Source organism: Dama dama, chromosome 32, assembly GCF_033118175.1.
Source record: "Dama dama isolate Ldn47 chromosome 32, ASM3311817v1, whole genome shotgun sequence".
Classification (NCBI taxonomy): domain Eukaryota; kingdom Metazoa; phylum Chordata; class Mammalia; order Artiodactyla; family Cervidae; genus Dama; species Dama dama.
In genome coordinates, this window is record NC_083712.1 from 7,599,653 (window position 1) to 7,614,440 (window position 14,788).

At 36.9% G+C, this 14,788-nt stretch overlaps 2 pseudogenes; both read left to right on the top strand.

Moving 5' to 3' along the window:
• The first annotated feature begins 2,123 nt into the window (after positions 1-2,123).
• Positions 2,124-3,093, top strand: LOC133050651 (olfactory receptor 8U9-like; annotated as a pseudogene).
• Positions 3,094-6,458: 3,365 nt separating this feature from the next.
• LOC133050365 (olfactory receptor 5AL1-like) lies at positions 6,459-7,437 on the top strand (annotated as a pseudogene).
• The last annotated feature ends 7,351 nt before the right edge of the window (positions 7,438-14,788 follow it).

Here is a 14,788-nt window from a genome sequence, read left to right on the forward strand (position 1 = left end):
ATGTAAGTAAATGATGTATAAAATATTTCTAAACACAAAAATGAAAACTAGTAAGTAACAGAGGAACTGGAATTTAAAGAAGTCTCTTTTTAGGAAAGGTTGAGTTTTGTAGGCTTTGAAGAATAAATAGGGGCTTTTCTTCCAACTGTTTAATTACCATTCACCTGGTAGAGATAAGCCTAGGATAAAACACATAGGAAGTAGGGAAAAATGGAAAGGCATACTGTAATTGAGGGTTGAAAAATAATTATTCTGTGTGTTGACTGCAGCATAAGAGATATGAGTGGAATATGAATATAAACAATCATGGGATAGATCATAAAAGATAATATATAATTTCAAATATATTGTCAAAGATACGCATGTGCTACCTTTAAGATAAAATACAACGGCATACTGAAGCACTTCTAACTGCTAAACAGTGAAGTCTTAGCTGCTGTCTTGGAAATAGTAAACCAAACTTCCAATCAAATACTTGCTTAACTATTTCAAAGTGGAATTCATCTATTTGTGGGACCACTAACTAGGCTTTTAAACACTCTGAAGATTTCATGTAATGATCAATACCATCAAAAATTATCTTCTTCCCATAGAAAGTTGTAGAAACATCCATGCATGCACACTTAAAAAATATTTTTGACGTTGATAAAATAGGCACCACTTTAAATAAGGAAAATGAGGAACAAATTGAATTTTTGAAATGCTAAAATTAATGTATTTTGAGGGTGACAGAGCATTCAAATAAAGATCTCCCAATTTCATTCAGGGTTCTTTCTGCTGTACCGTGCTTGGCATAAATCTCAATGAAATAATATTTTTCAACAGTTATCTCTTATTAGAAAATCAACTGTTCATTACTGAGACTCCATTGTACATCTTTTCTCATAGATATAACAAAATAAGTGAAATCAAATAGAAATTTTGCATTTACTCTTTAATTTTTATTGGAGTATAATTTTTATTGGTTTATAATATTGTGATTTCTGCTGTTATACATATACATATATTCAATCTTTTGTAGATTCTTTTCCATATAGGCCATTTTGGAGTATTGGGTAGACTACCCTGTATTATAAGGTAGGTCCTTGTTAGTTATCTAATAGTGGGTGAGCTCCTGCATCAGAAAAACACAAGTTTGAAACCCCCTGTGCTACAGACTGGCTGTCAGCTTACTTCAGTTTCTTTGTCTCTCAAGGTCTCTTCCCTGTATATGAAATGGGCATATAAGAAGCAAAGTAGGGCTTCTCTCATTTTTCAGTGGTTAAGAATCCACCTGCCAATGCAGGGGACATGGGTTTGATACCTGGTCCAAGAAGAGCCCACATACCGTGGGACAACTAAGCCCATGTGACACAACTACTGAGCCTGTGCCTGCAACAAGGAAAGTCAGAAAAATGAGAAGCCTGGGCACCACACAGAGGAGTAGTCTTGGTCACTGCAAATAGAGAAAGCCTGTGTAAACTGAGGAAGACCAGTGCAGCCAAAACAAATAAAATATCTATATTATATTAAAAAAAAAAAAAACCCAAAAACAACCCATGAGGTGGGCTATAGTCTTTCATAAAGTTGCCCATTCTCAGCATTTGCATTATAAACACATTTGTGAAGATTATGGAGCAATCCACGGTGGCCTCCCTGCAATAAGTATGAGTATAGAATAGATGGCTAGAGCATGCTGTTCATTGCTCTGTCAGCACTGCAGAATGTGGAGTTTGTATCATATATGCAAGTCTGTCAGAGTGATGTCACTGCAGGGGATTCATTTTCTTTTATATTATTAATGTTAGAATATTTTTAATAAAAGCAATAGCTTTAATGTTTTGAAAAAAATAGTGTTAAACTTTAAATAACCTAAGAGCTTTGAGCAAAGAGTCAATGTGGGCTGAATCCTATCTACAGCTGTTAATTTCATAAAATGCATTTGACTTGGGGAAGAGAAATATGCCTGGCCTATAAAACATCTCCATTTACTCTTTGTCCCATTGCCAGACTCAAGGGTGCTAGCACTTTTACTGTTAGCATTTTCATGTTGATAATACCAATTGCTTTAAAGGATAATAAGACTTGAATTTAATTAAGTTGGATTTCATTATCCTGTCTTCATCCAGGCATACTGAAGACACATGATCCAGATAAATTGCACCCAGGTGACAGAATTTGTTCTTGTGGGCCTCACAGATTGTCAGGAGTTGAAGATGCCCCTCTTTGTCCTATTCTTATCCATCTACTTCTTCACAGTAGCAGGCAACCTAGGTCTGATCCTAGTCATTAGAACAGATTCAAGACTCAACACACCAATGTACTTCTTTCTTAGTAACTTGGCTTTTGTTGATTTCTGTTAATCTTCTGTCATTACATCCAAAATGCTGGGGAATTTCTTGTACAAACAAAAAGTTATCTCTTTCAATGGATGTGCTTCCCAGCTTGGCTTCACATGGCCCATGACTGGCCTTTATGACTGCCAAGTGTTTGCTACTGGCTTTCATGACCTATGACCAGTATGTGGCCATCTGTAACCCTCTCCTCTATATGGTTGTAATCTCCCCAGGCATCAGCGTTCAGCTTGTGGCTGCCCCCATAGCTACAGTTTCCTGGTTGCCCTATTTCATACCATCCTCACCTTTTGCTTCTCCTACTGCCATTCCAATGTCATCAATCATTTCTATTGTGATGACATGCTTCTTCTCAGTCTCACTTGCTCAGACACTCACTCCAAGCAGCTATGGATTTTTGCCTGTGTTGGTCTCATATTCATTTCCTCCCTTCTGGTTGTCTTTGTCTCCTACATGTACATCATTTCTGCCATCCTAAAGATGTGCTCAGCTGAAGGCAGATGCAAGGCTTTTTCCACCTGTGGCTCCCACATACTGGCAGTCACCATATTCTTTGGGACCCTCATCTTTATGCACTTACAGCCAAGTTCTAATCATTCCCTTGACATAGATAAGATGGCCTCTGTCTTCTATACGGTGCTCATTCCCATGTTGAACCCTTTAATCTACAGCCTTAGGAATAAGGAGGTGAAAGATGCCCTGAAAAAAATTTATCATGAATAGAACCCAGGCTTCTATGTTCATGAAATTAAGAAAGTGACTTGAATGAATAAAAATGGAATTTTCTTCACAGTCTGATTTTTTTCTCTTAAGCTACCAAAATGCCTATTCTTAATACTGGATTTCTACATGTCTATTCATTGTGTAATAAAATTTTCTAAAGATTTTCACTTAGAATGAGATTTCAGATATAAAAGTGTCCATTAGAAGTTTTTGCCAATTCTCTCATTTTCAAATGAAATTATATTAAAAAATAATTCTTTGTTCCATAAGAATTTATACCAATATATTTTTTTTTACTCCTCAAATGAATAATTGCATAACAAACCATTATCTGGATGTGTAACTAGTTATAAGACAAAGGTTTCACCTTTCCACCACATCAAAATCCCTGGGTCAGGATTCCCCAGTTCCATTAGCCATATCCCATATGAAGAGCAAAGATGCACATTGTACTTCTTTCCCTAATTTGCTAGTATCTCGGAAAAATATAACATTATAAAGTGAAGTGAAAGTGAAGTCGCTCAGTCGTGTCTGACTCTTTGCAACCCCATGGACTGTAGCCAACCAGGCTCCTCAGTCCATGGAATTTTCCAGGAAAGAGTGCTGGAATGGGTTGCCATTTCCTTCTCCAGGGGATCGTCCCAACCCAGTGATCGAACCCGGATCTCCCACACTATAAGCAGACGCTTTGCTGTCTGAGCCACCAGGGAAGCCTCAAAATATAGAGATTTCTCACAGTTATTTGGTAGTCTCACAAAGATCAGTTTCATCTTTAAACTTTCCATTGATCAGTGAAAAGTGAAAGTGACAGCCACTCAGTCGTGTCCAACTCTTTGCGGCCCCATGGACTATACAGTCCATGGAATTCTCCAGGCCAGAGTTCTGGAGTGGATAGCCTTCCCTTCTCCAGGGGATGTTCCCAACCCAGGGATTGAACCTAGGTCTCCAGCATTGCGGGCAGATTCTTTACCAGCTGAGCCACAAGGGAGGCTCTGACATCATAAAACTGTTCCAGAAATCAAGTATACTTCAATAAAAATAATTTTAAATTAATGAATGAATTAATAAAGCTGCTCCATATTTATATATTTAACAAATTGTCTTTATTTTTTTTCAAATTGTCTTTATTGAGAAGAATACTACTACATCTTAAGTTTACCTGAGTCACTGATTTAACATGGCCTGGCATCTGGTCTGATCGCTGAAGACTAATTTTTAAGTGAACTGTGTTTTTTTTCTTTTTAAACCTATGAGACCTTGTTATATTTTTTTCAGAGTATCTAAAAAAGGCCTAACTCAAGAATAGAATACCAGGGGCATCATATATTCTAAATTAATATACACAAAATAATTGAAACCCCATAGATCATTTTCCAGTAGCAAGGATTCTATGCAGTTATACTGGGCAAAACTTGGGTAAGTTGGTCATTACTGGATAAGGTATAGTTTATAATATGATGAACACATTAGGCAATGCAGCCTAGTTCTGAAAAGAACACATTCCTTGTAGTCAATGGATGGAATTGAACTGAGTGTGGGCTTCCTGTAGCTTATTTGTCAATTAAATAAGGACAGCACTACAAAATTTGGAGTCTTCTAAAATATTGAATACACAAAAGAGTAATAATAAATCATAAGCATTTGCATATCATCTCTCTTGCTAGAGCACCTGAATTCTAGTCCCAACTATACTATACTTGAGAGGCTAATTTATAAATGAGGATTAACGTACACAATAGATAACTGTGATATAAATAGATAGATACATATAGATATACAGGTATGCATATATAATTTCAGATAAGTGTAATGATAATTTAACAGCTTGCAATTATGCACAAAATGGTTTTGAGTTTGTAATTTGCATATAATTTTAATATATATTAATGAATGCATATGTGTGTGTGTGTGTGTGTGTGTGTGTGCTCACTCAGTTGTGTCTGACTCTTTGCAACCCAATGGACAGTAGCTGCTCTGTCCATGGACTTGTCCCAACAGGAGTACTGGAGTGGGCTGTCATTTCTTGCTCCAGTGGATCTTACTGACCAAATAATCGAATCTGCATCTCCTGCATCTCCTGAATTGGCAGGCAGATTCTTTGTCACTAGCACCACCTGTGAAGACCATATGTGTGAGTGTGTGTGTGTGTGTGTGTGTGTGTGTGTGTGTGTGTGTGCCATTTGAATGTTTAATGAAACATAACCAGAGAAAAGAAATATAGTATATATTTTAGTGAACCATAGAGATACAGGGTGGACTTAGTATACAGTTCTCAGAAGTTTCTTTTTTTGTCTTTTCTTTAAACACATTTATCCACTATTTCAGTGGTTCCTGCAGCAAATTTTGAGTCTCTATTCTATATACTCAAAGCCTGTCATTAAAGTCTTTGAATTCACACTACCCTGTCTTGGCAAGAAGGAGTTTTACCGTAACATAGCTCTTCAATTAAAGCGTATCGATTCCTTGGTGTCTGAATGCTAGGTCTGAACTTTGAGGAGTCAAAACATCTCAGACACTTATGTATGCCTCCATCTCTTCAACAGTGTGAAGGTGAAACTAATAGCAAACACCCACTAAATCTATTGTCATGAGATCAAGACTATAGATGAATTTCTTTTCTAAATGTCATTCTACCAAAAATAATGTGAAACTATGAATTTATTTGACATCAACATAAATAACATGAATATGTAAGATGGTTATAGCAATTTAATATTGCTAAACTCAATATTAAGTTAAGCTTTATGTTTAAATATTTTGTTTATCATATGAAGTGGAATTCTGAAAACTATGTTTTCACTTTTATTTGAAGTTTCACATTTTTGTGAAAATTATGTTATAATTTTCATTACATAGCATTGTAACAGAGGACACTGTCATAATCATTAAAAAAACCAATATTATCTTTTCACTAAGCATATTGATTTAGATATACTTTCATACTTTGTACATAACTATATTTCACCCTTTCCTTCATTGCATTGGCTAGCCCATTAAGAATAATATTTAGTAAGTGTCATGATTGTCTTAATTCTAGTTGAAATGCCTAGTGTTTCATCTTAATATATTACTCTTAATATATTTGTGGCCATATCTTTAACTCTTAAAATATTTATCCTGCTACAATACCTATGATGCTGGAATTTTGTATACATGATGTCCTATATTTTAATGCAAGATATTCTGTCTTCCTTAACAAATATCCTGACTACTGAGTGTGTTGGAATTCCTGCTGCAGCAAATCCCTTCAAATCCAAAGCAGGCAGCACTGAAATCTGAGAATGGCCTATTGATCAGTGAAGATTTATCTTTGCAATATGGTCACCATAAAATAAACATGAGTGAAGTCCTTAATATACAAAGTGAAAGATTATCTGCAATAGATGTTCTGGAGATAACAGTATGATATGCTTCTATACACAATTCACGGCCAAACACAATAACTCAGAAGTAACTGAATTCATCCTCTTGGGACTCACAGACAGCCCTGAGCTTGAAGCCCTTCTTTTTGTGATCTTTTTAGTGATCTACTTAATTAGTGTCATGGGTAATCTTGGATTAATCATGCTAATTCATGTCAGTCCTCAGCTTCACACAGCTATGTATTATTTCCTTAGCTTCTGTTGACTTTTGCTATACTTCCTCGGTCACTCCTAACACTCTGGTGAACTTCCTCCAAGAAACTAAAAGAATATGCTTACCTGCTTGTGCCACTCAGTTGTTTTGCTTTATCATGTTTGTGGTTTGTGAATTTTATATGCTCTCAGTCATAGCTTATGACGGGTATGTGGCCATTTGTAATCCTTTACTCTATACCATTGTCATGAACAAAAGAATCTGTATTTAGATGGTGTTCAGCACATTTCTATACAGCTTTTCTGTGGGCCTCCTACAAGCAGTTCTTACATTCCACTTATCTTTCTGTCATTCAGACATAATAAATCATTTCTACTGTGATGATGTCCCCTTGGTCGCCCTGGCCTGTCATGAAACCCATTACAAATATATCAAAAAGCTGTTACTGTTCACACTTGCTGGGTTCAATATCTTTTTCTCTCTTTTTATCATCCTTGTCTCCTATGTATTCATTCTATTTATTATTCTAAGGATTAAATCAGCTGAAGGCAGAAAAAAAGGCATTTTCTACTTGTGCTTCCCACTTGACTTCCATCACTATATTTTATGGTCTGATCATCTTCATGTATATGCAACCAGAAACAAGCCATTCCATGGATACTGACAAAATGTCTTCTGTATTCTACATCGTGGTGATTCCCATGCTAAATCCTCTCATATACAGCCTGAGGAACAAGGAAGTAAAAAAAAACAAAATGCTTTGAAGAGAACTATGGAAAAGTGTATTCTACTATATTTTAAGTGACCTATGCTCTAACTGAAAGCCTTTACATTCAGGAGGCAAGAAAAAAAAGTAATTAAACAAAAAACAAACAGTTTTTCTGCATGATCATACCTTTAGTAACATACTTTCTAACACTGCAATATTTAAAAAGTGAAAGTGATAGTGTTAATCTCAGTCCTGTCCGACTATTTTCGACCCCATAGACTGTAGGCGGCCAGGCTGTTCTGCCTAAGGAATCCTTCAGGCAAGAATACTGGAGTGAGTTCCATTCCCTTCTCCCGTGGATTTTCCTGATACTGGGATAGAACCAATCTCCCACATTGCCAGCAGATTCTTTACCATCTGAGCCACCAAGGGAAAGTTAATATTAATACAGAAGATACACTTATTTTCTAATTTTTTAAATTATTTTGTAAATTATAGCTTTTGATAACGCTGAATATTCATTGGAAAGATTGATATTGAAGCTGAAGTTCCAAAATATTTTTGCCAACTGATGTGAAGAGCTGACTCACTGGAAAAGACCCTGATGCTTGAAAAGATTGAAGGCAGGAAGAGAAGGGGACGACAGAGGATGAGATGGTTGGATGACATCACCGACTCAATGGATGTGAGTTTGAGCAAACTCCAGGAGATAATGAAGGACAGGGAAGCCTGGTGTGCTGTAGTCTATGGGGTCACAAAGAGTTGGACATGGTTAATGATTGAACTACAACAGCAATATTGAAAGATATAAGATTGAAATAAATTCAGTTGCAAATAGTGATTTAAATTTTGTTTTGTAGATCACTTAAAATCTCTCTTTTTTTTCATAGTGGAATCTTGACTTGAATGCTTCAATTCATAAATCTTACATGGTGAAAAAATATCATATCTTCTTCAGATTATTAGAGCAGCTTTCAATTATTACAATGGTATAAAATACACTCATGCATACACATATACACAAACACACACACACAGAGTAAGAGGAATCTGAAAAGAACTGTTGATTCTGAAACTTTAACATGGACATTGATATCAACACTGACAGAAAATCTCACTTAAAAAGACTGAAACAGTAACTTGAATTTTAACAAGGGAAGCATGTCCTTCTGCACAGAGTAAGGTCTATAGATCCAATAATAAACTTAATTTGCTGATTTTTACTGAAGTTCTTTGGTCTTTGAAGAATGTCCTTGTTTTGAGTAACATACACTTACGACTATATGAAAACAATTACACTGAATATAGCTATATTAACAAGACTAATGAACACAATATATCTTTCCATTTATTTTGTCTTTAATTTTATTCATGAATGTCATAGTTTTCTGAGAAAAGCATCTTTCTTTGAAACTCTGAATTTATGTCAAAATAAAAAGTTAAATAAGTCCTCTAGCATTTGTTACATAATTTTAATTTAATGCTTTAGTTGAACAATATCTTTTAACACATTCTTGTTTTGATGTTCCAATTCATAATCCTTTGTAACTTTAAAAGGCTATAACTTCTTGCCAGTAATATCTAAAAACAATATATCTTTCCTTATGAAATTAAACAATTCATCCATCTTTCCTAAAGTTTAGTTTACCATAATTGCCTTTTGTTTTATAAGGGTTTATTACTAGGATTGTAGTTTTCATTTGTTACAAACTGTTACAAAACAATGTACCATAGCTTTTTAGAAAACTTTAAATTGCAATTTTGTATAATATTTTAAAATGTCTGTATATTTCTTAATAACTTTATGATCAGCCTTAAAATTGCAGCCACAGTAATGAACATATCAAGGCCTCTTCTCAAGTATTCAACTCTTTTAAGTTAGGAGGATAAATACATCTCTTTTCGACCCCAATGTTCATCGCAGCACTGTTTATAATAGCTAGACTCAATTTCATTATGTTGGGAGGTCAAGTACTTTGCAGGCATGACAGAGGAAAACCAACGTCTGTATCCACTGTATCGTTTTTATTGCGCCTGAAGTGCCTCCTGGCCCAAGCAGAGAAGCCTCAAATCAGAGCCACCACCTGTCAGATCCCGGGGCACTTCCACAGATTCCACTGTGCCTGCATCACTGTGTACCAAGTGCTATGCACTCCTAAGACGGGGCTTCTCAAGTGTGTTTCAAGGTTTTATAGACTCATGGTGATGATCTGTAAAAGGTAATTCAAAGCTGAAATAAATTTTTAAAATGGTTTATGATACAGTCTCTTGCTTGAAGGCACAATTCCCATCAGTGCAAAAGGAACTGACATGTTTACATTCTTTATTTAATGAGGTAACACTGGTTTATAGTATCACATAAGTTTCAAGTGTACAACATTATATTTCAACATCTGCATACACACAGTACAAGAAAATGGTGAATACATATATATGCCTGCATGTGTGCTCAGTTGTTTTGGTCATGTCTCTTTCTGACCCCCTGGACTATAGCCCACGAAGCTCCTCTGTCCATCGGCTTCTCCAGGCAAAAATACTGGAGGGGGTTGCCATTTCCTCCTCCAGAGGATCTTCCCAATGCAGGGATCGAATCCATGACCCCTGCATCTCCTGCATTGCAGGGATAATCTTTACCTCTGGAACAGGCATCCCTCTCCAGTATTCTTACCTGGAAGATTCCATGGACAGAGGAGCCTGGTGGATGACATTCCAGGGGGTTGCAAAGAACCAGACACAACTGAGCATGCATACACACAATCACAAGATTCAAAAAAACAGGGTGAGTTCAATCTTCATATAAACCTCAAATATGCTCCTCAGGATCCAACCCAAGTCCCCCAAAATTTTCCCCAATTTGTAGTATATTTGAGAAAGGCAGATACCTTTTCACCTGAAATTTTTTTCAGTGACCTTCCCTCTTGCCTCATGGCATTAATCCAGTACATCAGGATATGTTAGATTGCAGAGACTTCACCTTAACCCATTTGGAGAAAGTCTAAGGCAAATTTACCAGCAACCACTACTTGCTTCCACTGTCTGTGGCCACAGATCTCTCTGTATGCAACTTTCCATGTGGCAGGCTAAACAACTAGGCCATTGGCAACAGCCCAGGAACTAAAAATACAATAATAAATACATAGCAAGTTTTTTTTTTTTTTTTAAGGAATTCAGAATGTTGCACTTAAAAGAAGCTCCTGGCTAAGACTCCCTGGACACCAGGTCTCCTTGAGGATGGGTGGGTCCTCCTTAACCCTGCAGACAGGGCAGCTTCAGGAGGCTGGTCATGCTCGGAGCTGATTGTTGGTTGTGGGCTCTGAGTATTGCGATTCCTCAGTCTGGGGGCCATCCCTTCCTCCCATGGGAGACCACTAGTGGACCAACGTGTGCTGGGCATGGCCTGGGAGATTCCAACTGACAATCTGACATACTCTGTGCTGGGATATGGTCAGACTGTTGTCCAGGCTAACCTCGCAGACTCCTGGTACAGGCTCCTGAGGGACTCGTTGGTCGGGACGCTGTCTCCACTGGCCGTGAGTGCTCACCAGAGAGGCCTGGTGACAGCACATGCTCTTGGGTGCCTTTTCCAAACCTCAGTCAACTCCCAGCTCATAGAATTTTGTTTCTCACTCTTCCTTGACTCTTTCCCTTTGTTTTATTACACAAATAATCTCACCCTATATCACAGAAAGATTTTTTTCTTATTTGAGACAGAAAAGGATGGATTCAAATACATGATTATCTCTGATATCACAGGTTGGGGAGCCTGATGAAAAAGAGAGGTGTGGAGAGCAGTATCTAACTCTGTATTTTGCTGTTTGACCAGTTACAGCTTTCCAGCTTTGCCACTTTGTCTCTTTTTAGTCCATAACTAGAGTAAGGGACCCACTGCTCCATCTTTTGCAGAAGATTCAAACCCTGCAAGTCTTATCTTGTGCATGGGAATCCTCACTCAGTTCCACTCACTCATCACAATAAAAACCCTCAAGAAATTACTGGCTCCTCCTAGCCATATATTCAGATCAGATTGGGAGTTCACCCTCTTCTCCCTCAGTTCAGTTCAGTTCAGTCACTCAGTCGTGTCCAACTCTTTGCCACCCCATGAATCACAGCACACCAGGCCTCCCTGTCCATCACCAACTCCTAGAGTCTACCCAAACCCATACCCATTGAGTCGGTGATGCCATCCAGCCATCTCATCTTCTGTCGTCCCCTTCTCCTGCCCCCAATCCCTCCCAGCATCAGGGTCTTTTCCAATAAGTCAACTCTTCACATGAGGTGGCCAAAGTATTGGAGTTTCAGCTTCATCATCAGTCCTTCCAATGAGCACCCAGGACTTATCTCCTTTAGGATAGACTGGTTGGATATCTTTGCAGTCCAAGGGACTCTCAAGAGTCTTCTCCAACACCACAGTTCAAAAGCAGCAATTTTTCGGCCTTCAGCTTTCTTCACAGTCCAACTCTCACATCCATACATGACCACTGGAAAAGCCATAGCCTTGACCAACGAACCTTTGTTGGCAAAGTAATGTCTCTGCTTTTTAATATGCTATCTAGGTTGGTCATAACTTTCCTTCCAAGGAGTCTTTTAGTTTCATGGCTGCAGTCACCATCTGCAGTGATTTTGGAGCCCCCCCAAAATAAAGTCTGACACTGTTTCCACTTTTTCCCCATCTATTTGCCATGAGATGATGGGACCAGATGCCATGATCTTAGTTTTCTGAATGTTAAGCTTCAAGCCAACTTTTTCACTCTCCTCTTTCATTTTCATCAAGAGGCTTTTTAGTTCCTCTTCACTTTCTGCCATAAGGGTGGTGTCATCTGCATATCTGAGGTTATTGATATTTCTCCTGGCAATCTTGATTCCAGCTTGTGCTTCTACCAGCCCAGCGTTTCTCATGATGTACTCTGCATAGAAGCTAAATAAGCAGGGTGACAATATACAGCCTTGATGTACTCCTTTTCCTATTTGGAACCAGTCTGTTGTTCCACATCCTGTTCTAACTGTTGCTTCCTGACCTGCACTAGAAAGTCCCATTATGTGAACAAAACTCATAATATCTTTTCTTCTTAGGTGTGTGGTATCATCAGGCTGGCCATCTAAAGCAAGTTGTGGATGGAGAGGTCCATATATTTCTGTGAAATGTCAATTGACCTCTGATTTGTATGTTTTGTCTTCTAGATACTGAAGGGAAAGAAATGAATACTTTTAATCTTTACTGCTGAACTGAAATGTCAATCATAATATTGATTTGAACATTAATCTCAGAAGGAAGGAATGAAAGTTACTTTTGGGAAATTCATTTTTATCCAATGGTTTCCAAAAACTGCTACTAAATACAAAGCCCATAGATATAACATTTATTTTAAATAAATTCATAATCTTAATATAAAGCCAATGCAACAGACTTCAAAACAAATAATCAAAGCAGACATAGCAACTAATCAAGTTGTTTTCCCAAAAGAGATCATTAAAATATTCCTTTACTCTAGATTCTTTAAGCATAGCTGAAAAAGTGATCTACCATTTCAAGGGAAATAGCTTTTCCCCCAATTACTAAACATTAAATAATTATGTTTGTGTATGTATAATTATATTGTTTTCAATGTTTGTTAAAAAGAATGTAGTACAAAAAGAAATCTCCCTGAGGCACTGAGAGGGTAGCAGGCAGGAAGGCCAGGGGTCTCCAAACGGAGGAAAGAGGCTGCAAGTGCCAGACGTTTTTATCTCTCTGAAGCGGTGGGAGGAAACAAACCAGCGATATATATATATATATATATATATATATATATATATATATATATATATATATATATATATATATATATATATATATATATATATATATATATATATATTTTTTTTTTTCTCTATACAAATTTAAAAGGAGGTTTCTCTTAACATGCTGCGTTGCCATGACACCTGGTTTCACCTGAAGCTAACTACTCTCAAACCTTGAGTTAACCAATACATTTTTTTTTTTCCTTATGGAAATGTTGTCTTAAGCTATGTTAATGTACCCCAGACTCTATCTTCAAGTTGGTTCTTCCAAATGGCCTAACCTACTTACTCAGATATTGTTCCATAATCTATGTAAATGAAGCTATTTGTTGGTAATCTGCCCTTCAACAAGATTCAAGTCAATCGTTTTATGGCCAGGGATGAATTATCTGGTGCCATGCTAAATTCTAAGACATTCCTTTCTTTTCATTAACAGACTGTGAGTGACTATATAACTTACAGCTAAAGACTGGGAGGGAGGTACTCTTTTGCCCCCTTCTGATGCCTATGTCAGAAGCTTTCTCTATCTCCTTTATACTTTAATGAAACTTTATTACACAAAAGCTCTGAGCGGTCCAGCCTTGTCTCTGGCCCCGGATTGAATTCGTCTCCTCTGGAGGCCAAGAATCCCGGAGTCTTATCATTCAGTAACAACCTTTCAGGACTACATACATAAAATACAAAGTTGTCTCATAAATACCCAGGCAATTTTAAGTATTACTGGCCTCACAAAGATTCCTTTCAGGTACACTGAACTATTTAGGGGTTTGTTGTTGAACTGAATGATGGCATATTGAATATTGAAAGGCATCAAGTAGTAGAAAAATGTGCTCAATTCCCTTTTTTTGGGAAAGAATTTGAACTTACAAAAATATAACTTTATCCCCTTAATCATTTAGGGATAATTATTGACCATCTTCTGTATACTAGGTACTGTTGGAGGTAAAGATTAAATTGAATATGAAATAGAAATATTATTGCTTGCCAAAAGGAGTTCATGCTTACAATGTGTTATAGACATATTAATAGTTGTCTTCAATATAGTGTGGTGAATATTATGAAGGAATCAGTGGCTGTAAGAATGTTTATATGAGGTGGACTTAAACTCCCTTGAAATCCTCTAATAGGAAGTGATTCAATAGAGTAGAGAAAATCAAGTAGAAAGAAAATCAGGCAAATAAAAAGAATGATGGCAGAGGAAAAGTGTTCTAGGAAGAGAATAAAGGATGTATAAAATTCTGTCTCATATTTAAATATATAAAGAAATTTGGAATACTTATGACATAGAAACTAGACAAAAGAAATGTTTCAGGAGGCACCTGATCTGAGATGCAGAAATGAAGTTTTCAAGGGCTATGTTGGCTATGAGAAAGAACTTGAAATTTATCCAAACGGTGATGGGAAGACACTGAAGGATTTCATCAGGACAAAATAAGAATAAAGTTTCTGTAAAATTTCATATAAGCTGAAAATTGAGGAACAGAGAACAATAAGACTGATTGGAGGCAAGACTAAAAGTTAGGTTTCATTTGGAAAAACACACACACACACTCACAAAAAAAAAAAAAAAAAAACAAGTACCATTGTGCTTGAACCAATAAAGCAAAATATATGACCAGATTTGAAAATTGTGTGAAGGATAAAATTTTTAGTGTTGTCATTGCTTAGT